Source organism: Aotus nancymaae, unplaced genomic scaffold, assembly GCF_030222135.1.
Source record: "Aotus nancymaae isolate 86718 unplaced genomic scaffold, 86718_ANA_hifiasm-v0.15.2.pri h1tg000010l, whole genome shotgun sequence".
In the NCBI taxonomy this organism is placed as follows: Eukaryota; Metazoa; Chordata; class Mammalia; order Primates; family Aotidae; genus Aotus; species Aotus nancymaae.
In genome coordinates, this window is record NW_026988421.1 from 53,022,640 (window position 1) to 53,049,969 (window position 27,330).

General features: G+C 40.0%; 1 protein-coding gene across 7 annotated transcripts in view; it reads right to left on the bottom strand.

Moving 5' to 3' along the window:
- Nucleotides 1-27,330, bottom strand: part of RHOBTB1 (Rho related BTB domain containing 1) — a 127,443-nt gene that overhangs the window by 47,689 nt on the left and 52,424 nt on the right. For 4 of the 7 annotated variants that reach the window (XM_064374155.1, XM_064374159.1, XM_064374156.1 and 1 more), the window contains exon 3: nt 23,291-23,341. The exons of 2 other annotated variants lie outside the window; for them this stretch is intronic. The gene's annotated coding sequence lies outside the window, so the exon portion shown is untranslated. Of the gene's footprint in view, nt 1-23,290; nt 23,342-25,454; nt 25,673-27,330 lie in introns of those variants that run through there. One more of the 7 variants, XM_064374157.1, reaches the window with a different exon arrangement.

The window sequence follows — 27,330 nt, forward strand, 5'->3', positions numbered from 1 at the left end:
TCTCCAGTACCTTCACTCCTCTATTTATTTTTAAATGTCAGATGATAGGTCCCTTTTGGATGGATGATCTTTTCCATCTAGGGTTGATGGGTCATGCCAACTTTTCTCTTTACGGTTGCCCTCAATTTCTTGCATTGCATATGTGGTATGCAGAATAATGGCCTCCCTGAATATGTCCACGGAATCCCTGGAACCTGTGAATATGTTCCATTGCATGGCATGGGGGAATTGGGGTTGCAGATATAATTAAGCTTGCTAGTCAGCTGACCTTAATATAAGGAGATTATCCTGCACTATCTATGTGGGTGCAATGTAATCACGATGGTCCTTTAAATGTGGAAGAGGTAGGCGGGAGGTCAGAATCAGAGAGAAATCTGAAGATGCTACACTGCTGGCTTCGAAGATGGATGAAGGGGCCGCAAGCCAGGTAATGCATGGGACCTATAGAAGCTAGAAAAGATAAGACAACAGATTCTCCCCTAAGACCTCCCAGCTCAGTGAGGCCCATGTCAGACCTTTGATTTTCAGAACAATAAGAAAGTCAATTTTGTTTTATATTACTAAGTTTTTGACAATTTGTTACAGCAGCAATAGGAAACTAACGTAGCACTCTTTAGCCACACAAAATGGCTTTCTCGAATTCTAAATGTTGTTTGTTACCTTTATATACACCTTTCCTTCTTGCCAACTCTCCTCCATTCCTTTTCTGCCTGGCAAATTCTATGCATTCTTTAAAACCTTATTCCGATATGCTACTATGGCATCTCTGTCATAAAAAACCTTCCTAATTACCACTCCATAGCCAGCTTTAGCTGCCATAACAAAATACCATAGACTAGGTGGCTTAGCCAACAGAAATTTATTTCTCACAGTTCTGGAGGCTGGAAGTCAGAGACCAGGGTGCTGGTGTGGCTGGGTGCTGGTGTGGCTAGGTTCTTGTAAGGGCTTTCTTCCTGGCTTACAGGCAGCTGCCTTCTTATGGTTTCCTCCCATGACAGGTGAGACAGAAAGCTCTGGTGTTTCTTCCTCTTCTTAAAAGGGCACTGATCTCATCACGGGGCTCCACCCTCATGGCTTTATCCAAACCTAATTACCTCCCCAACACTCCACCTCCTATTACCATCACATTGGGGTTTAGGGCTTCAACATATGAATTGGGGGAGGATGCAGACATTCATAGTAGCATTATCTCAGCACCAATACACATATCATTCCCTCTTGCCAGCCCTCCTCTATTCCTTGTCTGTCTTGCAAATTCTAGTCATTCCTTAAAACCTTACTCAGACATCACCTCCTCTGGAAAGCTTTCCTAACTACCCCTCCTCCTCCTAAACTAATTTAGTTTTTTCTCTGTATCAGTAAACTGTTCTAGAAGAAGCAATTACAAACAAAAACAAGTGTACACACATCCATACACATATTTTTTTTCCTATATTAGCAAATCATGGAATGGTAGCTTGTGAATTGTGTGTGTGTGTGTGGGGTTATACCTTCAGAGTGCCCATTTCATACACTTAATGAATCATCAAGGGTTTGTGGGGCATAGCTATTTGCTAAAGTGCTGGGAATATATGCGTATATGACATCCCTTTTCTGCAAAGCCTTTCTTGACTACCCCTCTGGTTCAAAAGTCTCCTAATTTAATGGTGACTCTCTCTGAGGGCCACCCATTGGAAACATAGGGACGGAGCCACATGTGACCTTAGTTGCCCTGGCCTCCTCTTCACATCATTCCCCTTCCTTTGGTGGTACCCCAACCCAACCTTCAGTCTTTGCATTGATGACCTTCATGGTGTTCTGTCCATCTCTTATGAAACAGATTCCCAGAAAGTTCTGTGCATGCCCACTCCCTCACTCACACGATACCTAGAAGACCTTTAGCGTTCTGCCCCCATAACTTAATAATTCAGGGCACTGTGGTTGATGTACTTGTTGGTTCAGACAGGCGCGCTTCAGTGTAGGGCCAGTAATTGATTTCAGGCAAGCGTGCAAGACTCCTCCAACATTAGAAATTCAGAAATTAGGATGAGTGGGCAGGAAGAGAGCTATCATTTGTCTAAGAAACACCATTAGGGGTCTCCTAATTGCTGTGAATCATCCCGCCATTGGGATATGCTGCATCTTATCACTTAACGCTGTGTCTCTTGTTATGTTTGCTATTTTTATCAAGGCATTGTGAGCAGTCTGCTTAAAGACAAAAATTGAAGGCCCATGGAGGGACTTTTGTCCTTTCAGCTCCATTTAGCTGTTCACAGAAAGTCTGAATGATGCTATTGCACAGACACTACATTTTCTTATTCCTTCCAAAAGCATATAACGTGAACTTTAAGAAATAATTTAGTTCAGCCATTAAAAAACACTAGTGCATCAAATTTTAGTGTATTTGAAGAGTTAGCTCTGAAAGAAAAACTGAGAATTTTATATTATTGACAGGAACAAAAGGTAAATGCTGAGTTGCATAATAACTATAGCTAACAGCCAAGTTTCGACTGTGCAGATTTCATTATCCTGAGCTTTTAATCAGCAGTTGTAGGTAGGTGGGAGCTGTTTCATACATAAAATAAACATCTCAGCTGGAATAAAGAATGGATCCAGAGGCCGGGTGCGGTGGCTCACGCCTGTAATCCCAGCACTTTGGGAGGCCGAGGTGGGTGGATCATGAGGTTAAGAGATCGAGACCATCCTGGTAAACAAGGTGAAACCCCGTCTTTACTAAAAATACAAAAAATTAGCTGGGCATGGTGGTGCGTGCCTGTAATCCCAGCTACTCAGGAGGCTGAAGCAGGAGAATTGCCTGAACCCAGGAGGTGGAGGTTGCGGTGAGCCGAGATCGCGCCATTGCACTCCAGCCTGGGTAACAAGAGTGAAACTCCGTCTCAAAAAAAAAAAAAAAAAAAGAGAATGGATCCAGAGCCAGGAAAGAGATGCAAGGGCTGGGTTGGACTTCCCTGAATCAAAACTTCACAGAATTATATCTCCAGGATAACACTGCCTTCCGCCATTGAAGTCAACAGAATTCATTGTTGAAATCAACATTATTTTTTCAATGGACTGTTTTGATTAAAAAAGAAAAGAGTAAGTAACAGAAATGACGCTGCATAGAAGTCTATGGGTACAAATACTACAGGAACCACCTGCTGATAGGAAAGAAGCACTTTTTACTACATCTGCTCATGATTCTCACCAGAGCCCTGTGACAGTGGAGACCCACACAAGATCATGCTCTTTATGCTTTTAAAACTCAAGGTCAGTGACAGAGGTGAACCAAGATTAGAAACTAACCTTCTTTTCTACCTTAGGTACTGTTCTTAATAAACATTGCCCTCATTGGAAAAAAAAAAAGAGAAAGAAAAAATTTTTTGAAAAAATAAATCAAAAATTTAAAAGACACATGAAAATTCCAGGGCAGATTTCAAAACCACCATAAGTGAACTGTGTGCTAGGTTCAGACACATGGGTCTACTTTCTTCTACAAATACACCAGGGAACCTCTCCTTTGCCATTTTGCCTATGTCATTATTTCTGCTCAAATGCCCTTTTCTCATGCCCTTAACTCATCTGCTGAAACTGTTCTCCACCTGTGGGACTAAGGCAGTCTTAGTTTAAAAATTATATGCTGAGCACCATGCCTATAAGAGTACAATGAAAAGCAAGCCAGGGGTGGTTCACAGTCAGTTGGAAAGAGACAACTAAACAGGTAGACAAATACATCCTCACAAATTTGAGGGGTTCCTTGGATAAAAACCAAAGGATGTTGAGAAAAAATAATGGATGGGAAGCCTAAAGGGCACACTGGGCGACCAGTGTGAAGAGGCCCCATTCCTGCCATCTGGAGAATGAGAAGGGGCCAGTCAAGAGATGGGAGCAGAAACAGGCCTGGAGAGCCTGAGGAAGAGGAAGTGGGGAAGCCGGAAGGCTAGAAAGGTAGGTGGGGATGGATCATACTCAGCCTTTCAGGCCACAGTCAGGAGTTTGGATCTTATTCTAAATGAAGCCACTGAAGTGTTTAAGCAGAAGTGTGGTAGGTTCTGATTTGCTTTTTTTTTTTTTTTAAGTTTTTTCGTTTTTTGTTTTTGAGTCAAGCCTTGCTCTGTCTCCCAGGCTGGAGTGCAGTGACACAATCTCAGCTCACTGCAACCCCCACCTCTGCCTCCCGGGTTCAAGCCATCTTCTCACTTCAGCCCCTTGAGTAGCTGGGACTACAGATATGTACCACCATGCCCGGCTAATTTTTTGTAATTTTCGTAGAGGTGGGGGTCTTAGTATGTTATCCAGGATAGTCTTGAACTCCTGAGCTCAAGCAATCCTCCCACCTTGGCCTCCCAAAGTGCTGGGATTACAGGCCTGACTTGCTTTTTTCGTTTGTTTGTTTTTGAGAAAGAGTCTTGCTGTGTCACCCAGGCTGGAGTGTAATCGTGTGATAGCTCTCTGCAATCTCTGACTCTTGGGTTCAAGCGATTCTCCTGCCGCAGCCTCTTGAGTAGCTGGGATTACAGGCACCCACCATCATGCCTGGATAATTTTTGTATTTTTGTAGATATGGAGTTTCACCATGTTGGCCAGGCTGGTCTTGAACTCCTGAGCTCAGGTGATCCTCCTGCCTCAACCCCCAAAAGTGTTGGGATTACAGGCGGGAGCCACTGTGCCTAGCCCTGATTTGCTTTTTAAAGGAATCACCAATATCACTGAGACTGTTGTATGTACAGAGAACATGTCTTGGGGGCAGGAGTGCAGTGGCAGAAGAAACGGTGAGGAAACCCTAAGTTCTCCAGGAGAGAAAGGATGGTACCTCTGCCAGGGCAGAATCAGCACAGACATAGCCAAGTACAGATTCAAGTTACATTTTGGAAGAAGACACACTTCAAACATCTTCCTTTTCACTGTCTCCAAGGGGGTTTATCAAATTCTGATTTGTAACGTTGATTATTATATTTATATGCATTCCACTTCTACCCCATTGAGATTATAAATTTTTGGCAACAGAAATTGTTATTCATCTTTAAATCCTCAAATCTTGTCACAGTGCCTGGCCCATAGGCAGCTTGCAAAAAATGTTTGCTGAATTGAATATAAAAATACAGCCATTCCACCTTTCTTAGAAAACCTTCCACCTGGGGCTAGCAGAGAACTTGCATGTGGCTATCTCTGGTGACTGATCATTAAGCCCCATGACCTTGAAAGCAGCAGTGTGTGGCTAAGCCTGCGGTTAGTGAGAGGAACACCTTGAGGGACATCTGTGTGGCCCATCACAAGAGCAGTGTTTGACAGATGGCATTGCACCAAACATTGCTCCTTAGCAGGAAGTGCATCAGTAACCATGGGAACCACCAGAGACCAAGGACCACACCCTTCTACCAAAGGAGAAGGTGGTGAGGGGGAGGAGAGCCCCAATATGTGCAGGCAGGAAGGGCTTATCAAATTCTCATAAGATTTAGGATTGGATTGCATTTAGAAGAACAAATGACTGCTCATTTTTTTTTGTTCTAGTTTCTAGAGCCGACATATAAATCTTAGTAATATTTACATAAAGGGTCTCATAAAGTTCTCATCAACTTTTAGACTTACACATCCTAATTCAAGGAATTCTCAACTCTTTTTGGTGAGTCACTACTTGGCTGGAAAAGAAAGGGAAAAGGAGGCAAATGTATCCACTACATATGGATAATGACTTATAACTAATATGAAAGTGGGTCTTGAATAAAGGAGTTCAGTCTATGCCCAAAAGAGCCACATCACAAAATGTGATTAGCTGGACTTCCAGGCAAGATGGCAATGAAGGCACTGGTGCCTTGAACCCTCCCCTACCACCATCTCACTGGAAGTAGCCTTAGTCTGTACAGATAGCAGACTCTATAACACTACCAGAGCTAGGGGTAAAAAGTAACCACGTATCAGAAAACGGAAGGATTTCTGCCAAATTCACTTCTGTGGAGTCAAGTGAGAAAGTCACTGATGACCAGCAGACTGCCATGTCCACAAGGAAAAGAACCGGCCCAGGAAGTAAGCTGATTTCTTCACCACAGATGCCCATAATCTGGAGTAGTGAGAGCCAGCCTGACTTGGGACAAGGGGGAAAAAAGAAGGGTGGAAAAAGTAGGTTTCCCAGCGGCTCCAAGAGGAAACCAGCCTGCTGCTATCAGCACAGAGTAACCCTGCTGATGGTCCCTTGCTGAGGATGGACAAGGTAGAGAGAACAAAGTATGGAAAAGACTCTCTGTTCAGCTTTTGCTTCCTCCGGCCCACTCAACCAGGCCCTTTCAGTGTTGACCCTATGACAGAACTGATTGATCTTGTGGGGTTAATGCCAGAGGGAGTCAGATGAGGGGGTTCTGCCTTTTAAGACTGAACATTAGTATAACTTCCATGGTCGCATTCCTTACTGTTGTCCTTAATTCACCCTCAAAGTTTCTCTCAACTCACATTATACCGAGTAGCTTTGCTTGTCCACTCTGAAACTGGGTGATTTCCTCGAATGCTATCCTAGAGCCCTACCTTGATCTTTGACAGAGCCTATGGTTACCCAAGCATTTGGAATATACTTCAGTTCTTGGCCTTTGTGAATCCTTCTGGGTATGGATAGTGTAAACAGAGACCATTCAGTATATGATCTATTAAAAACATTGAAGCATTGACACGTACAAGCAATTACCTAAAGGCACAGAAGAAAGGTGCTCCACTTAGATAAACATGCCATATAAAATGGAAGAAGAAAAACTTTAAAAATCTGATTCATGTGCTTAATAATGTAAATGAAGATAATGTACATTTATAAACTAATAGCAGATGAAATTATAAGTGGGTAATAGGACAAGATAAAGAAAGACCATGTATAAATGAAATACAAGGTCACCAAATTGAAAGCCATACTGGCAACAGTACACAGTAGACTTGAAAATGTAGTAAAAATTAATTAGTGAGCTACAGGTCAAGCATAAGATGTTCTCTCTAAACACAGAAGTAAAGACAATCTTTCTCTGTCTTTACCGATGATTGACAGAAGACAATAAAGAGGTGGTCAAAATGCAATCTCCTGAATATTATTTGATATGGTTTGGTTGTGTTTCCACCCAAATCTCATCTTGAATTGCAGCTCCACTAGTTCCTACATGCTGTGGGAGGGACCCAGTGGGAGATAATTGAATTGTGGGCGGTCTACCCCACACTGTTCTCGGGATAGTGAGTAAGTCTCATGAGAGCTCATGTTTTTATGAGGGTTTTCTGCTTTCACTTGGATCTCATTTTTTTTCTTGTCTGCCTTTCACCTTCCACCATGATTGTGAGGCCTTCTCAGTCATGTGGAACATGAGTCCATTAAATCTCTTTTTCTCTATAAATTACCCAGTCTTAAATATGTCTTTATCAGCCTTGTGAAAACAGACTAATATAGTATGTGTTCCTGAAGAGCTAAGGAGCAAAGTGTGATTTAAAAGAACAAAATGTTCCCATTACACAAAAGAGGAAGGAGCAGGGAAAATCAAGGAGAGAAGGAGAAGGAGGAGAAAAACAAAGGAAGACTCCAAAGCTACATATTTTTTTCAGTAAAATGTTTCCATATCAATGACAAACAAATTGTATAAGAATCCCATTTAATCTTATCAAAATATCTTCTAAATGGACACAAACCCTCTCCATAAATAATGATATGAATGACTACAAATTTCACCAAGACATTATTTGAAGATGATTTTAAAAACACATACAAAGCCTTAAAAATGGAAAAAGGTATCCATGCAAACAGATCCCCCGACAAAAAAGAGCAGAATTAGTTATATCTATCTCAGATAAAATAGATTTCAAGATAAAGACTGTAAAAAGAGACAAAGAAGGTCATTATATAATGATAAAGGAGTCAACTAAGCAAGAGGATACAGCAATTGTTAATATACATGTATACAACCCAGATATAAAAAGCAAATATTATTACAGCTAAAGAGAGAGAGACCCTGATATAGTAACAGCCAGGGACTTCAATACCCCATTTTCAGCATTGGAAAGATCATCTAGACAGAAAATCAAGAAAGAAACATCAGACTTAATCTGCACTATAGACCAAATGGACCTAACAGACATTTACAGAACATTTCAACAGCTGCACATGAAACATTCCCAAGGGTAGGCCATATGTTAGGCCACAAAACAAGTCTCAAAAATTTTTTTAAAAATCATATTCAGTATCTTTTCTGACCATAATGGAATAAAACTAGAAATCAATAACAAGAGAAACTTTGGAAACTATATGAACATATGGAAATTAAACAATATGCTGTTTGATGCAGTTTGGGTATTTGTTCCTGACCCAATCTCATGTTAAATTGTAATTCCCAATGTTGGAGTTGGGGCTTGGTGGGAAGTGTTTAGATTATGGGGGTAGATCACTCATGAATGTCTTGAGCCATCTTCTTGGTGATAAGGGAACTATTGCTCTTGAGTTCAAACAAGATCTGGTCATTTAAAAGTGTGTGGCTGGCTCCTCCCCCACCCCACACTCTCTCTCGCTCCTGCTCTCCTCTCACCTTCCGCCATGATTATAAGCTTCCTGAGGCCTCCCCAGAAGCTGAGGAGATGCTAGCACCAAATGCTTCATGTAAAGACTGCAAAACCATGAGCCAATTAAACCTCTTTTCTTTATAAATTACCCAGTTTCAGGTATTTCTTCATAGCAATGCAAGAAAAACTAATACACTCCCAAATGACCATTGAGTCAATGAAGAAATTAAAAAGGAAATTAAAAAACTTATTGAAATAAATGAAATTGCATATACAACATTCCAAAACCTATGGGATACTGCACAAACACTACTCAGAGGAAAGTTTATTGCAATAAATGCCTAAAAGTAGAAAAGCCTCAAATAAACAACCCTATAATATATCTTAAAGAACTAGAAAAGTAAGAGCAAACTAAACCCAAAATTAGTAGAAGAATTCATAAAGATCAGAGCAGAAATAAAATGAAATTGAGATAAAAAATAGAAAAGATCAACAAAATGAAAAGTTGATTTTTTGAAAAGATAAATAAAATGGACAGGCCTTTAGCCAGACTAAGAAAAACAAAGATCCAAATAAATAAAATCAGATATAAAAAAGAGATGTTACAACTGATACTACAGAAATTTAAAGAATCATTAGAGACCATTATGTATAACTATATGCCAATGAACTGTAAAACCTAGAAGAAATGGACAAATTCCTAGACACATGCAACCTACCAAGATTGAGTCATGAAGAAATACAAAACCGGAATAGGCCAATGACAAGTAACAAGATAGAAGACGCAGTAATAAAAAGTCTCCCATCAAATAAATGGTCAGGACATGGTTGGGTGTAGTGGCTCATGCCTGTAATCCCAGCACTTTGGGGGGCCGAGGTGGGCGGATCACTTGAGGTCAGGAGCTCAAGACCATCCAGACCAATGTGGTGAAACCCTGTCCCCTGTCTCTATCAAAAAATTACAAAAATTATCCAGGCATGGTGACACATGCCTCTAATTCCAGCTATATGGGAGACTGAGGAAGGAGAATCACCTGAACCTTGGAGACAGAGGCTGCAGTAAATCCTGTTGTTTGAAACAACATGGATGGAACTGGAGAATGTTACGTTAAATGAAATAAACCAGCCACAAAAAGATAAATATTTCATGTTCTCACTCATATGTGGAAACTAAAAATAATTTGAGCTCGTGGAAGTAGATAATAGAACAGAATGATGGTTACCAGAGGCTGGAAAGGTTGGTGGGGAGGGAGGCAGAAAGGGGATGGTTAGTGGGCGCAAAAATACAGTTACACAGAAGGAGTAAGATCTAGTGTTTGGTAGCACAATAGGGCACCTATAGTAAATTAACAATAATTTATTGTATGTTTCAAAATAACTAAGAGTAGAATTGGAATATTTCTAACAAAAAATTATAAATGCTTGAGGTTATGGATACCCCAATGTATTAGTCTGTTCTCACACTGCTATAAAGAATTGAGAATGGGTAATTTGTAAAGAAAAGAGGTTTAACTGACTCACAGTTCTACAGGCAGTATAGGAAGCATGGCTGGGGAGGCCTCAGGAAACTTACAATCATGGTGGAGGGCGAAGGGGAAGCAAGCATGCCTTCACATGGCAGCAGGAGAGAGAGAGAGAAGGGGTAAGAGCTACAAACTTTAAAAAAAACCAGGTCTTGTGAGAACACCATCATAAGAACAGCAAGGGGGAAGTTTGCCCCCATGATTCAATCACCTCCCACCAGGCCTCTCCTTCAACAAGTAGGGATGACAATTCGATATGAGATTTGGGTGGAGACACAGAGCCAAATCATAGCACCCAATTACCCTGATGTGATTATTACACATTGTATGTTTGTAGCAAAATATCACATGTACCCCATAAAATATGTACAACTAATATGCATCCATAAAAATTAAAAATTAAAAAACAGATTCTTGAAAGAGAAGGGACATAATAATATTATGTGAAAGCAACATAAAGCTGCTTTAAATATCAAAGACTAGGTCAAAAACCCAAGTTCCCTGAAGGAAACTGCTCAAAGATACTAGCCAAAACACCGAGAGATAATTGAAAATTGAATACTAAAAACAAACAAAAAGCATCGAAGCTTTAAAGAACTATGGAAACCAAAACCAATAAAAAATGTACGATCATCCTGCATAGTTATTTTGAATTTGGTTACAAAATTGTATAGGAAAATTATTTGCCAAAGATGATCTAGAAGGTTAAAAAGGCCAATTCATAAAAGAAGTAACATGAAGCTTCACAGACCAAAAGGCATATAATAAAATGAATAAACCTTTTTAAGTATAAGGAGAAATTCACAACAATAACAAATATATGGGACAAAAATCAGAATAAATCAATGTTAGATTAAGAAAGTGAAAATATACAGCACATGGAGGATCTGAATAACAAATACTAAGGTGAAATTAACAAATATCCCACATTTTTTAAACCTATAAAAAGACAGCTTTCTTTCAAGTGTTCTTGGCACATTTAAAAAGCTGACCATAAGGCTCCAAATCCCCCAAAGTGTAAATTGTTTTCAATTAAATTCTCGGGCCACAAAGAAATAAAGGAAACAATTGAAAGGAAAAGCTCTACAACATGAACAACAAAAAAATCTCAACCCTCGGAAATTTAAAAGATACTTTCTGATATATTCATCTAAGGTAATAATTTTATAAATGGGAAATGTTTTAAAAGCAAATCTATTTACCACATCTTTAAGAAAAAAATGAAAACAACCTATGACAAGTGAGGGAATTATTAAAATACTTGCTGAGTGATTTTAGGCAATTTCACCTGTCAGAGCCTCTATGTTCTTATCTGTAAACCGGGGATAACTCCTTCCATGGGTTGTTGTGAAAATTATACCAGATAATGTTTGTAAAATACTTAATCTCTGTGCTTGGCATCAAGAGAACATCAGTAAGTCTTACCTATTAAGATTGTCATGGAAGTCATGTTTATAATGAGTTTGCAATAATCCAGAGAAATGCTGATATTGAAGGGAAACTATGGAATAGTAATGTGAAATGCATTCGACTGAAACAACAGTAAATAAGTATGTGTAACCCAAATAAAATTGGGCCTCATGCACTCACATGAAGCACTGTCTTAGCACAGTGACATAGCAGAAAGAAGCAGAAACTGACTTTTCTTAGAAAGCCGTAAACCATGTAGCTGCTTATGAACTAAGAGGTGTGGCTTACCTAACGTATTACGCATCTTACAGTGAACCTCCTATGCTAGGAAATGTTTCCCTCTGGAGTCCCCCCTTTCATGGCAACTGCTCAGATCTGCCATTCTGCCTCTCAGGACCTAGGATCTTTTCCCTTCAGGTTCTTCTTCATCATCCCTTCTTACAGGGCTAGCCATCATTCTCTTCTTGTTGTATTTGCATTCCCATCCATTACTCCCCTCCGACAAATAAACAAATCTTTCTTGGGACCTACCCTCTTTCAAGGAGGCTGGGTTGGATTTAATATGTGACTGTTTAAAATTTAATAACTGTATCTCTTTTATGTAACAGGAAGCAACATCCATGTCTTCCCTCTGCAACAGCAATATATGAAAAACAAACTGGAAGGGAACACACTAGAAAGCAGCAGTAATTGTTGCTGGACAATAAGGCTGTAATTTATTCCTGCCATTTTCTACTTTTCTTTAGATTCCAAATTTTCTACAATGCAAGTCTTAACTTTTTTAAAAAATGTGAGATAAAATCCACATGCTATACAATTCATTTTATTAAAGTATACAGTTCGGTGGTGTTTATGATATTCACAAAGTTGTGTAACCATTCCTGCTAATTCCAGAATATTTTCATTATGCCCCGCAAAGAAATCTTGTACCCACTAGCAGTCATTCTCTATTCTCCTTCTCCCCAGCTCTGGCAAACACGAATCTACTTTCTGTCTTTACAGATTTCCCTATTCTGGACACTTCATATAAATGGAATTATGCAATATGTGGCCTATTGTGTCTGTCCTCTTTCACTTAGCGTAGTATTTTCAATTTTATCCATATTATAGTGCCTTTCAGTACTTCATTACTTATTATGGCTGAATAATATTCTTAGACATACTACTTTTATAATGAGAGAGATATGTTTTAGCTTTTTAAAAAACTAATGGGTATATAAGCACAACCCTTGATTGTTACTTCTACTGAGTAAACTTACACAACCCAATAATAATGCATGATTTTTGATAACACACAAATTGTTTTTCAAAACCATATATATATATATATATATGTATAAAGCACAGATATCCTGCTAAACCTGTTTCTTTCTCTGGCTCAAGCTCTCACATAAAAAAACCCCACAGGAATCAAAATGATGTTTTTCTGAATATCAGACACAGAAATTGAGCCATATAAAAAGACACCTGTGGATATTCAGGACAAACGCATACAATTCTATCTCCAACAGAAGATGAAAAATTCTTGACTTTTAAATCTTGAGCATTCAAAGGGAATACTTATGGTAACCAAAATGAGCAATTTTTAAAAAATTGGAAATGGGGCACCTGAAATATTCTGTGGCAATCAATTGTAGTTAAAGATATTCTAAGCTCAGAGCAATATAGCATAATTCAGCTTTATGTTCATTAAGAAGAAAGTAGCTCCAAATTTGTTGGAATGCATGCCATGTATGTATTGTGTACCTGGAAATCACAAACACATAAATACTGATGCACATTCAGTGCCCAAATTTAACGTTGTAATCTTTACTTGGAAAGGCAGACTTCTACACATTTTCAGTGACAAGAGAGACATCTTGATGGAAGCTAACAGTAGCTAGCTCATACAAAGTAATGGTTCAGGTAAACATAGAATTCAGTAAATGAAGTACTTACCCTGGACATAAAATATGAGGTGTTTCAAACACACTGAGGGTGGAATGGGGGGGTCACCAGAAGTAGGGCACTGGTGGTGTACTGGTTCTTGATCTAGATGCCAGTTACACAGGTATGTTCAGTTTGCAAAAAGTCATCAAGTTGTACATTTGCGATCTGTATACATTTCTCAATGTGGTATAGTTCAGTGCTTTCTTAAAGTAAAAGAAGAAAGAAAGAAAAAGAAAGGAAGGAAGGGAAAGGAAGAGAAGAAGGAAGGGAAAAAGGAAAGGAAGGAAGGAAAGAAAGAAAGAAAGAAAAAGAAAGAAAGAAAGAAAAAGAAAGAAAGAAACAAGAAACTCTACACATTGATTTTGGAGGCTCTATTGTCCTCATGTGGGTGGGGCTTAAGGGCTGAATAGGGAAGCTTTGTCAAGAATTAGTAATCAAAATATTGGTCAAGTCTTTAGAAACGGCAAAGTCCTAAGTGCTTATTTGAGAAAGCTAATATTAAGGCTGTAGACTATGGGTGTTTAAAAACCCATGCTCACGAAGAAAAGTCTCCACAGCGCTCTGTAGTGGAGCACTTTCAAGTTACTCATTAAAAGCATTCTCTAAAGATGTCACCAGGTTAGCTTCTGAAGCAGCAGCATGACCACCTGCTGTGAAATCTTCAGATACAATGACAATCAAGCGACTGTATGTAAACATTTATGAGACTATCATATGCTCGTTAGGACTAGGCTGTGCTTTAATTCAGGCAAACAAAGAAACTTTTTTTAGGTTTTCACAGCAACGTTAGACCATAAATGCAAAAGTGCTGGTGGAAAATTAACCAGACTTCTTAAGATCTCTTATTTTATTTGAAGTTATTGGCTAATAACAATGAATGGTTTCTAGCTAGTATTTTTCAGGACATGTTCCTATACCTTACAACTTTAGATAGAAATTATTACATGAAAAATTGTACAATTTTAAAAAGCAGAATGAAGCACTGTTTGTGGAAGTGGAAAATGATACCAGTCTGGAGCGCAACTAGAAATTTTAAGTCAAAAGATTTTAAAATGCCGTAACATTCATCCAATTATAAGGTTTTATTCCTGAAAAATAATAAATGTATAGAAAAAGATTTTATTTAAAGAATGTTCATCGTATCATTATTTGTGGAAACAAAATATTGAAAATAACTTTAGAAGTCCAAACACAGGAGATGGGTTAAAGAAAAACTAATATGTATCCATTAAAATGTGTTATAGGAGTATACTTATTGTTATTATATTAAGACGTTCATGATAAATCTTTAAATTAAAAAAGATCACAATATTTACAGAATGACACCATTCCTTAAAAATTATTTGCTGGCTGGGTGCAGTGGCTCACGCCTGTAATCCCAGCACTTCGGGAGGCCGAGGCGGGTGGATCACGAGGTCAAGAGATCGAGACCATCCTGGCCAACATGGTGAAACCCCGTCTCTACTAAAAATACAAAAAATTAGCTGGGCATGGTGGCACGTGCCTGTAATCCCAGCTACTCAGGAGGCTGAGGCAGGAGAATTGCCTGAACCCAGGAGGCGGAGGTTGCGGTGAGCCGAGATTGCGCCATTGCACTCCAGCCTGGGTAACAAGAGCGAAGCTCCGTCTCAAAAAAAAAAAAAAAAAAAAATTATTTGCCTACATATACACCATGGAATACTGTGCAGCCATAAAAAAGAATGAGTTCATGTCCTTTGCAGAGACATGGATGATTCTGGAAACCATCTTTCTCAGCAAACTGACACGAGAACAGAAAACCAAACACCACATGTTCCACTCATAAGTGAGTGTTGAACAATGAGAACCCATGGACACAGGGAGGTGAACATCACACAATGGGGTCTGCTGGGGTGTGGGGGGCTAGGGGAGGGATAGCAGGGGGTGGGGAAATTAGAGAGGGATAAGATTAGGAGAAATACCTAATGTAGGTGATGGGGAAATGGAGGCAGCAAACCACCATGTTATGCGTATATCTATGTAATAATCCTACAAGATCTGCACATGTACCCCAGAATTTAAAGTAAAATTTTAAAAAAAAGTATATGCCTAAATACACACAAAAAGATTGAGATAGAAATATGCTAAAATACTAATGCCAACATGTTTTATAGGATAGGATAATAATGCATTTTATTTTTTTTCATTTTTCTTATCTATATATCCTATCTCTTGTATACTGAATAAGTGCTCTTTGTGAAACAAAAATGTTTACAAAAAAGAGGTCAAGGAGGTAGGAATATCAGGGAATAAAATACCTCTGTGTGTGAGAAAATATTCTTCCTTCATTATGTGAAATTAACATCTACTGTTGACCTTCTCTCTGTATACCTTAAGAACTTTATGTGAAGTGCTTTTCATCTGATAGGGAACAGTCTTGCTGCTCCTGGAACGTTCTTTTCAATCCTGAGCAGAAGTCCCACTCATCAACATATCAACTTGGACTTTCTGGTTATTTAGTTCCCTTTACTTATATCAAAGGAACTAATACCTCAACAGGCCCAACCACAACTACACAGCCCTTCAGCCTAAACAATGAAACAAGGATACACCAGCTGAATGCTAGGTGTAGGAACAAGATCATGGGAAACATTCTCTAATCTTTCCAGATAAAGTCATGAGACTTTGAGAGATTTCAGTAGTCATGACAGAATAGAGTCCTTGGTTTACTTCAAATAAATAGAGTTTAAAGGATATTAGAATCTGATCTGAAGGTTTGTTGTTGACTTTTGTTTGATACACACAAAGGAAAACAAGTTCCCTTACTTGAAGCCTCTTTCCAGGAGCCTTAATGATCAGCTGCCAAATTTAGTCTTTGGCTCCATGTCCACTGTATCTATTATTCTCCCATGCTTACTGAAGTGAGGCCAAATCTCATCCCTATTTAGAGAAAGCAAATGCAGATATCTTGATGAAAGGGAAAGCTAGTGAGCTTGTATTGTAAAGAGCCAGGAGAACATACTCTAATGAATGGAAGCACATGGGCTTCGTGGCTTATGGTATTAAGAGTACATTCACGTGAAAGGATCAATGGCCTTGGGCATGCTATATGAGAAATAGGAGGGGAGAATGTAGAGAAGGCAGTTGAGATTGGCTTCTCATTAGAATCACTGGGGGATTTGTTTTGTTTTGCATACTGTTATCTGTACAGGAATGTTCTTGGCAGCACTATGCAAAACAGCCAACAACTGGAAACAACTCATCAATGGTAGAATGGATAAAAACTAATAAATTGAGGCCTATTTATACAATGGAATATTATACACTACTAAAAATGAAAGAACTACTGCTACATACATTATGGATGAATCTCACAAACATAATATTGAAACCAGGCACAAAAGAGTACATAAGGTATGATTTCATTTATATAAAGTCCAAAAGCAGGCAAAATTAATCTATGGTATTAGAAGTCAAGATAAGGGTTACATTGATTGGGTAGTGGCTGGATAGGGGCATGAGAAGGGCTTTTGGGTGCTAGTAATGTTCTGTTTTTGTATTTAGATGCTGGTTATGTGAGTGTGTTCAATTTAGGAAAATTTTTTGTTCTATAATTATAATTTGTTTATTTTTTAAAATATAAGATAGACTTCAATAAAAACGTTTTTAGTTCATATTCCTGGGCCCTAACTTGGATCTACTAAAATTGTAGGCTGTAAGTTCTTTGAGGTATTCCAGTGTAAAGCAAGGTTGGGAATCACTGTACCAGATGATCTATATCCAGTGGTGTGCAGAAGCCAGCCCCTACTAGCCCACAAGAACCATTTGTTAAATTTGTAGGAATTTTGCAAGCCCTTTAGTGCCAGTATTAAAAATTAAATTATATAAACTTACAATTAAATAAATCATACTAAAAACAAAGGTAATTAGTACCCAGAACACATCAATTTCTAGTTATTTCTCTATATTTACTGTTATCTATATTTTGAGGCTATTTATACCAATTTTATCTATATGGTGAAAGTACAATATAATGATATGATACTGCATCATCCTAACTCTGTTCTCAGCCACATCAGTAACTTGAAATTGGACACGGTGGGAGTGTTTGCACCACAGAAATCAGCAGCCACTACCAATCAATTTATTGTTACTACCAAACAACAATGAAGCACTTGCTTTATTGTTCTAGATCTAAGAAACTAAAGTATTAAACTTAAAAGTGTGCAATATGTGTAGGTGTTACACTATGAACAGTACATTTGAAAAATATTCTTTTAGTATTAAACATTATCATCCCGTTCAGCAGGATGATATGAAGGAAGTCATTCATATCACTGATGAATGAGTAGAGTTCTGATGCATGTCTTTGCTGTTTCACTTTTGTCTTATTGATTATGCTAATAAAGGAAAATATCTGTATATGGGAACTGCATCCCTTAATTAACTACAACATAGGTTGGCCTATGGATAGAAGAGTTCTGCAAAAAACAACAAAAGCATTCTGTGAGACTCAGCTGGCCATATGGAATTTATAATAACAAGTATTATAGAGTTTATTATTATTTGTAAACTGTGTGCTACACATTCTTTATGTCACTAAAATTTATGTCAATTGTGTATGTACAAACATACATTTTATTTTTTCCAGAAGAGCTGGATGATTTACCAGGTCACGACTATCTACATCCCTCCTATGTTTAAGATTCCATGGCTCTCTATTATAATTCAAGAAACAAGCAAATAAAATAAGGTGGTCTAATTATGACCTAGTAAGCATGACTTTCAGATGTAGTAACAACTATTCTTTAGAACCTCATGACTCAAAGTGTGGTCCCCAGATCAGCAGCATTGGCATCAGTGGGGAGCTTGTTAGAAATGCATAATCTCAGGCCCCATCCCAGAATTCCTGAATCAGAATCTGCACTTTAACAAGATGCTCATCCTTGTTGTATGTACATGAAAGTTTGAGCACTGCTTTAAAAGCACGTAATTCCTTGGTAAAAATAAAAACATCTATATAATCAATTTGAGATTAGTAATAAGGTTAAGGACAATATAGCAACTGGTGATTTCTAAGCACCTAGCCCCAGTTCAGCCACTTCATAGTACTGGGAAAGACATCTAATTGCTACTTCTCAATCTGAAGAAAAGGACATCCATCGTGCAATATGCATTTACCAAATACTAAAAGAGAAATTGCACCACCAGGATAATAAAGTCTATTCTAGGCCATTTGGATTATTACTAAAAAAGGAAAAACAGGTACAAGTATCAAAAAAAGCATATCAAAGCAGTAGCTTTCCTTCACATATGTGATGAATTGGATGTGTTGCCAAAGACTTGGTTCTAAAAGTCCAAAGCAAGGCAGCAAGTGCCACATGACAAAATGTGGCAGCTGGGGAGAGGAGTGCACAAAACACTTCCCAGAGATATAATTTAGGCCAGGGTAGTTATCAAGTGCTGCAGGTGAAATGGGGAAACTGTAGTGTTTACACTTTTGCTATCAATATATCAGTCGGCAACACGTGACAAAAAGAAAAGACAGGAGCAGCATACCTCAAATACTCAATACTACAGTGAATTGAAATGAAGGTAGCAAAGTCTCACATTTCAAAATTGAAAGCAACAATCTTCTACTGGCAATGATATTCTCCGGAAGTATTTCTTAGTTATCTGGCTGGAAATAGTTGCTTTGAGATGCAAAGTTCTATGTAGAAAACACCTTAGATACTTAGGAACAGTGTCTGGAAGAAAATGAGAGCCACAAAACTGCAGAAGCTTGGTATTAGTCTGTAGCAGGAACTAAGGCAATAAAATAATTCAATGTAAGTAAACTTTGGCAACCTTAGAGTGTGAAAAAAACAAATGTAATGTAGACTGGGCCACTGGAACGCGGAGAGACCACTGGACCTGTTGTATTCAAGAAAAAAAGTTTCTATAACCATTCCTTGCAATATCAGAATTCAAATGACTCCAGTAAATTCAGAGACAAAATGATACAACTGCCCTAATATGTTAAAATACTTTCTTTCGAGATACTCTAGGAAGGATAGGAGAGCTAACCCTTATTGAGCACCTACTATGTGCTTTACACGTATGAGGATTTTATCACATCTTCTGTTGGGGGAGGGGATACTGGTCCCATTTTATAGTTGAGGAAAGTAAGGTCATATTTCACCTAAGTTGCATAGTTAATGAAAAGCCAGAGTTTGGTCAAAATGAAAAAGCGCCAAACAGATCACTTAACAAAGACAGCACGGAAGGGTTCATGTAACAAAGACAGCTTAGAAGGGTGTTACGTTCTGAATAAGAGAAAAACTATTTATCTCAGCACCACTGAAGATAAGTGAGATTTCTCCTAGTACCCACCATATCTTTACACCACTGGAATTCTCTTATCACCATTTCTGGATGTACCTTGGGTTTCAGATGTGTATCATACTTGCTAGTTGTATTTCAGGCTACGCTGGAAGATTGAGAAGACTTGGCACTTTTCAGGCAGTGTTATGTAATGGAACTGGGCTCTGGCTGGGACTTGGAAGCCTGGGTCCAGTTCAGGCTGTGTCACTTATTAACTAAGAGAGTAGTCAAGTTACGTTGCTTCTCTGGGTGCCAGTGTTTTCCATCCCCGTGAGGCTGGGCTAAGTATCCTTAATAAGGACACTCCTGGCTCCATGATTCAACTCTCTTTGACTCAACTGTTTAAGACTGTGACAACTTCCATCAAAATACATTTAAAATGACCTAAAGAGTTAGGCAATTTATCTAGGCAAAAATGTTGTGTAGTTCAAATTTAAATAAAAAAACTTAGAAAGTAAAAACGAACCCAGAAAAATAACTTCTATACTCCAACATCTGCAAGAGTTAACCAGGAATGAAATGCTTTAAAGTGTTTTTGGGGGGAGTTTGTTAAGAGAAAATATATATTCAAGTTCTTAGACAGCATTGGGTGAAAATCCAAGCTCTGTTTCTTAGTATTTCTTTAACATCTCTGAGTTCTGTTTCTTGCCTTTGTAAAATTGGAATTGATAATGAATATTAGCGGTAATTTAGTTAACGTGTCTGGCATCTAGCAGGGATATAAATGCTAGTTTATTGTTATCACAGCGGTCATTAGGGGTTTGGTCTACATTTGGGTAACAATTCAAAGGAAATTTCTCCACAGAGAGATGGAGCCTGAGATCATAACCTCATTAACGCTGGGAACTTGCCATTAACCTGTGTCTATGCAATAAATAAACTCAGGTGCAGAGTGGAGACATGTAATTGCTTTCTTCTAGACCTATTGGCATCTCTTTCTCTGTGAAACTTGCTAATTTGTTTCTTAGTGGATAAAGCCTGATCAGAGACACGCTGATATATTTGATGACAGAGCTCAAGAAAGTATCTGAAGACAGGAGTGTCCTGGGACATCTGGGAAGAACGGCAGTCATACTCACACATCACATTTTGTGTCTTTTTGCAAATTTTCCAATTTCTGTCCTTTGGGCACAAGGAACAAAAGGAAGCCAGAAAAAGAAGGAAGTGGCTTCTATTTGTTTCCAAACTAAAAATAAAAATATTCTGATGCTAACAGATAACTAATCTGTAAAGATCCCATGCATTGGAGTGACTGCCTCTTGACCCTTCCCCCAAAAGCTTTCCCTTTCCTTCTCTTCCCTGCTGCCCACACACTCTCCCACATCCTGCCCTCGTCTACACTCACTTTTTGAGACTCATTTTTCCCTCCCTCTCCGAGTTTTGTTTTGGTGCTGTGATGTTGGTGGGAAGCCTGGCAGAGATGAGTAGAGAAACACAAGAACCACATTCAAATCACCTGTGCTCTTTAAGCCTTAATACATGAAGCCAGAGGGGAACTCTGAATGGTCTATTTTCTAAAAGGAAGACCAAGAAAAGGTTTTAAACATTTCTCTGTTTTCTACAGGTATATTTCTTGAGCAAAAAGTGGCAACATTTCAAATGTTTCCGGCCTTTTTTAAAGAGGTAAGTCATGCATACTAACCAAAGCTTTATGAAGTTCAAAAGAGAAAACAAATCGTTGCTAAATGATTATTGTTAGCAAGACCATGCTAATTCCTAGATCTCTTTTGTTCACAACATTATATGATTCAAAGTATAATTTTAGTGCTTTAATTATAGTTTTATCATTGCTATACTGATATTTTTATTATATACCATTATCACAACTAATCATATGTCAGTTGATGGGGTCTTGGCCTGTAATGGGATCTTCCCAATAATAATAGTGCTGTTATAGAATGTGACCTATTTTGTAATGATTCACTATATAACAACTTTTACAGCACAGACGTGTTATAGGACAACTTATAACATCCCTTTAAATGCTTTAAAAAATCTTCACTAATTAAGATTTTAGAGCTATTAGCTTGAGTGGGGGTTATCAGTACATTAAAAAAGATGGCATCTTAAGGTTTGCTTTAATAATTTGTTCCCCATTTCATTTTTATTGCCCCTTTATATAAAATTCACAAAGAAGGATTAACAACTGTTATAAATTACTCTATAAAAAGAAGGAGGGGAGAAGGGAAATGGGGAAACAGAAAAGAGAGAAGGCTGTCAATTTAGGCAAAAATGGAAAAAGTCTTGCTTAATATTTGTTTGTTATCAGGACTTTGGTTAGGAATTATCTATTACATATCCAAATCCATCTACGTGGTAACTTTCAGATAAACTGAGGTTCCAGGAAAAATCCAGTACTTTTAAATGTCATACCAAATGATTATGCTTTCTCAAAGATGCTGTGCAGATTCAAACAGCTCACGGTTTTAGGTTACAATGCTTTTGAAGCAATAACATCTTTGAGTTTGATATACTGCAATTTAGCGGTTCTGGATGACTACATAATCTCTCCCTGTTGGGTTGAAATTCTACATTCTGTCCTTTCCCAAACTCTCACCGATTAATCATCTATCCAGACAAAATAAATGTGCTTGGAATTTTTTTTTCATGCATATATATATGGAATTGCAAAGTAATTCCACGGAAATGCTGAACTTCTCATAAATGTACCATTGATCCCCAATTCAGCCTTCTGGCAAGTATAATTTTGATGTATTCTCTATTGTTTTATACCTGAATGTTTAATATCTTGCCTTTTAAATCTTCTGTAAAATCCTCAAGGCAAGAGACCCCACGATAAAAACTTTCTTATATCTTTGACGGTGTCATGCCAGAAAGTACACATGAATACTTATAATTTCACTATTTTACTTAAGAGAATAGAATTTATTATTTAGTAACAGCTGGGCCATTGAGTGTTATTATGTGCGCTAGTAATTACCAAGTTACCTTAGGCAAGTCGCTTAACCTTCTTTGTCTTCCGTTTCTCTACTGGAAAACAATTTTCAACTAGAGAGTTTAGGTCTTAGGGTAAGACAAAAACTTTTTTTAAACATCCTATTTGGGCCATTTAATAGAAGAATTGAACATATTATCTAATGTTTCTAAACTTCCAACTCCTCATTTGTAGTTTGGGACTCAAGACAATGGTTTCACCTCCCAGAGATTTTTTTTTTTCTTTTTGAAGCAGAATAAGAATATTAATATAAAGAATGCACACATTACCTGAACCTTGATTCATACTCAATAAGTCAATTATTTAGTGCTAAGTTTCTTCCAGTACCAGAGTGCTAAGATTAGAAATAAAACCTCAATTATCAAGCATCCAGATCCCCAGTATTCTCAACTGTGGCACCATTCTGATGCCTAAAGTGAAAAAATAAAAAGTTGTATAAAGGACAAACCGGTTTGAGGCCCATATTTGTACCATTGTACTCACAGAGTAAGCAATAATTTTAACAATAATTGAACTTGTGGCATTCATAACTGAGTATATAAGAAAGTCAAAGACAACATTTTAAAAAGACAAATGATTAAGAAACCTGTTCTGAAATGCATGCTCAGAATTAGACACAGGATGTCACCAATCTATAGTCATTGGTTTGCACAAAGACACTGACCTGGCTTGCTGGAAGTGAAGAACTGAACACTCTGCTCACTGCTGGACTTACCTACATAAAAGAGAGAAATACTTTATAAATTCTGCTGCCTGCCAGGAGTACATGGGGAGCCACTAAAATTTTCAACATACGTTGTTTTCTTTTCTTCCCCCCGGAAAAGAGAAGAATCTGCTTTACTTTTGCAAAGTGCCAGTGTTAAAGTGGCATTTCTTTGGGTCAAATACATCCTAAAATAGCTAGGTTAACATTTTGCTGCATTTGTGAAAATGTATTTTTGAGCACTTGGGCACGATACCAGAAAAAAAAAAAAAAGAAAAAAAAAGACAACCCAAAAAACATGTAGCCACAAACTGACAGGTAACAATGAAAATCCTTACAGGCATTTGACAATACAGAAGTCACAGATGTGGGCATCCTATTCCAAACAGCATTTTTAGACAATATAACAATAATTAAAAGACCAAAGAATTTTGCTTTTTCCTGTTGTATTTTTATAGCTTATAATTTGTATTATTGAGCCAATAACATCAAACTGTTACATGTGTTTCTATTTCCACCTGTGTGATCACACAGCCCTATGTACTTAACAACTACACTTCCTTCAAATTCTGGGAAAACAGTAATAGGCAAAATTAGTACATTGACTATTATATTCTTGCTTCCTAATGATTTTCCAAAGCCTTCTGCACTAGGATCAACTGGTTAAACCTTTTTCCAATTAATATGTCCAAATATGATCCAGGAATCTCAGAGGAAACCAGGTTTACTATAATAATTTGCTGCTCACTCCACCTGTGGAGCAATACGCAGACATTATTTATACAGAAAAGAGCTTCTGTTTATTTTCTAGCAACGAGTGACTCTCTTAAGCATCTACAAGGTTACTGGAAATGAAATGTAGTTCCAAATTTCTAAAAAGGGTTTGTAAACAAACTTATCAGAGTATGTTTTCAAAAGTCTAAGGCTTGCTAAGACCAAACAAACACAGCCTATTGACTATTTACTATCTGCTGCTCTTCAGAGGACTTATACAAAGATGAAACCACTGATAACAGTATTTTTTCTTTCTGTTTAGAGTATGTTAGTGTAGAACGTACACCACAGCTGCAGTTGGGGGTGGGGGAGCCCCAAACCAGTGAAACTTCAAGCTGAGCATCTGGCTGGAGTTAAGGCTCAGTGAACAGCACAGGATGGGGAAGTTCAAAGTCAGGACAACTCTTCTGTTTTTAACTTCCCAGATTTTCCTAGACCTGGGTGCCTCTGTGTATATATCAACCTTCATGCATTTTTGCCCCCAGCAAATGTGTACAGTCAGCTCCAAAGGCACAGCTTGTGTGCTGACTTGCAAAGCCAAGTCAAAACCCTGTGCTTGGCGCTCCCTTCTAACTTTCTGGCTTGTCCAAGTCTAAATATTGACATTGCTCCTCGGTTGAGATGTTTGATACTGCTGGGGATGGAAACGGTGCAGCTAGCAGTAGGATCTAATGATATATTTTTACATAGTTGTTCCTGCCTTCCACTTCTTTCTTGGGGAAGGGGACTGGATTCTCTTGTCTGCACATCCCCCCTTGGTTGTTTTCCCCGAAAGCTGAGCACACACAGGCAAGGTGTTCTGCAAGCCCCTCATGGCAGCTCCTCCTGTTGTCACAGCAACTCACAACAGACTCCATAGACACGGGGTTGCGGGGGAGGGGAAGGGAGCGCCAAACTGTGGTCTGGCCAGTCAACTCTCAGGAGGGTGCAAGCGCCAAAGGGGCTAGCATATTCCCCTGTTCGGGTCCTCCGGTCCCCGCCCGGCCCCCCCACTGGCCTTCGAAGGGGAAGCGCCTTCTCTTCGGTGCGGCACCACCCCCTCCCTGGCGCAGCCATCCTGCTAAGGGTGCCTGTTGTGCGTCTCCTCAGCTCCAAGTTAGGGGTGCGGCTGTGCGGGCACTCCTAGAAATCTCTTGTGCTCCCCGCTGATGGGAGGGATCCCGGCCTCGTGGAGAGGAGAGGGCGGCCCCCCTAAGGGCTCGGTCCCACAACTCTGTCTCGGGGCGCTGCTGGCCGCGTGGCACGGCCCAGGGCCCCCAGTTGCCACCCGCTGGGGCCGGGGCGGTGGGGGCTCCGCGGCGGCTGCTCGGAGAAGTTTCACAGCATAGAGCACTCACGACACAGAACCTACCCTGAAGCCGAGCGAGACGCGAGCTCTCTCCGCCTTCAAGGGCCGGGGGGAGCGGGGAGGGGGCCCCGGCCACTCAGCAGCAGCCACGGCTGCGCGCGGTCGCGGGTGTGCGGGGCCCCTGCGCGGGGCGCGCCGCCCGCCGCCCAACTTTGCACAAAGGCAGCATGGCACTGCCTCGCCCTGCCGCCTCGCCCGGCGCCGCGGCCGCTCTTCCCAGTCCGGGGCCAGAGGGGCTCGCCCCTTTCCACCCGCAGCCCTCCCCTTCGCCTGCCCCCACCCCGCTCCCAGGCGGGGCAGCCGGGCGGAACGGAGCACCCGGCACCTCGCTCCGCCGCGGTGGCGGCCGCCGCTCGCACTGTGACGTTAGCAGCCTTCGCGGCTATTTATATCCACACGATTGGATTTCATTCATGAAACCGGGGCCTGGTTTGTCTGTGCTCTGGGACACGGGTGGCAGAGCTGCCACAGCTCTACGCAGACCCGACGGGCCTGGGCAAGGAGGCGGAACGCCCGGGACAAACCCGCACAGAGCAGGGGCGACCCCGGCCCTTTCCCCGCGCTGCCGGGAGGGGAGGGTCTGGGCCATCTGTGCCCCCGTACCCTATCCCCAACATCCCACCCACTCCGGTGCATCTGCTGGCCCTTTGTCCCAGGCTCTGGAAAAGTAGGTTGGGCCACTAACCGGCTGGGCAGCATGGCTTTCTTCCCCCTAGGAGCTGACCGGCCGCGGACTCCGAGGGAGGACATTGGCTTTTGTTTCAAAACCGAGCCCAGCTGCTGACTAAGGGCTGCGTTAGCCCAGCCTCCTCCTCCCTGGGCGGCTGCACGTGCTGGCTGGCTCGCCCCCGCTGGGTTACCTTCCTCTGAGACTTGGCCGGAGGGGTCCCGGCAGGGGGCGTTAGGGACGTACAGCTGACCCCGACGCGGGTACAGCGGTGATTTATAACCTCCTGCAAATGGCTGAGTGGGGAGGTGAAATTGACTGTGTACTCCATGGGCTGTCTTGGAAGACCAAGACAGCCCATCCCTCCTCACAGAAACTCCTCTCTCTTCCGGGCCGACCCTGAGTTCTGAGGACAGAACCAGGGGTAGTTTTCATGCATTCGCATAAATGCTTATAGAGTGACTACAGGATGCCAGGTGCCTTGCCAAGCTCTAAGTAGGTGACAGTGAAAGCAACCAACAGGATCCCTGCCCTCAGGGAGCTTTCAGTCAGCCTGCTAAAATTAGTATGCCTTACAAAACTCATCACTCCCAGCCTGTAAAGAGACCACTGGGGAATAGAGACACGACTGTGTTCAGCTACCCTGAGGAACATATTCATTTAATAAACCTTTAATGAGTAGGCTGTGTGTGGAGAGCCGGGGATGCAAAGATGGAAAGAATGTCATTCTTGGCCTTACCAGTTCTCAGGTGATATGTTCCTGAGATACTGAAGGACTGGGAAAAAGAGAGTCTATCCTATTGTAAGGGCTATTTCTTGGCTTATCCCCCGCAAAACAGGATGTATGAAAAAATTCTAAAAGCAAACACATTTCTTGGTCCCTCAGTTTCTTCTAGGAGACCATCTTTAGTTTCCTGATGAATTACCCAAGATTACCAGATGAATTCCAGTCCAGTGGTATTTCTACTCTTTCTCACTTGTTTATAGCCTCTTGAAGACAAAGGCTTGCCTGGTGCTCCCTGAATCCCGCGGAGACCCCAGGACATAGGGGAATCTAATGTTTTTATGAGGAAACGTATGACCAGCAACCTCCTTTGCTTAAGCCATTCTCATTGCAGTATCTTTGAAAATGGAGTTACCAAGGCCCTAGTCTTAGATACCAGAAAGAGAGGGTAGTGAAAAGTCAAGTACAGGTGTCTACTCCAAGAACAC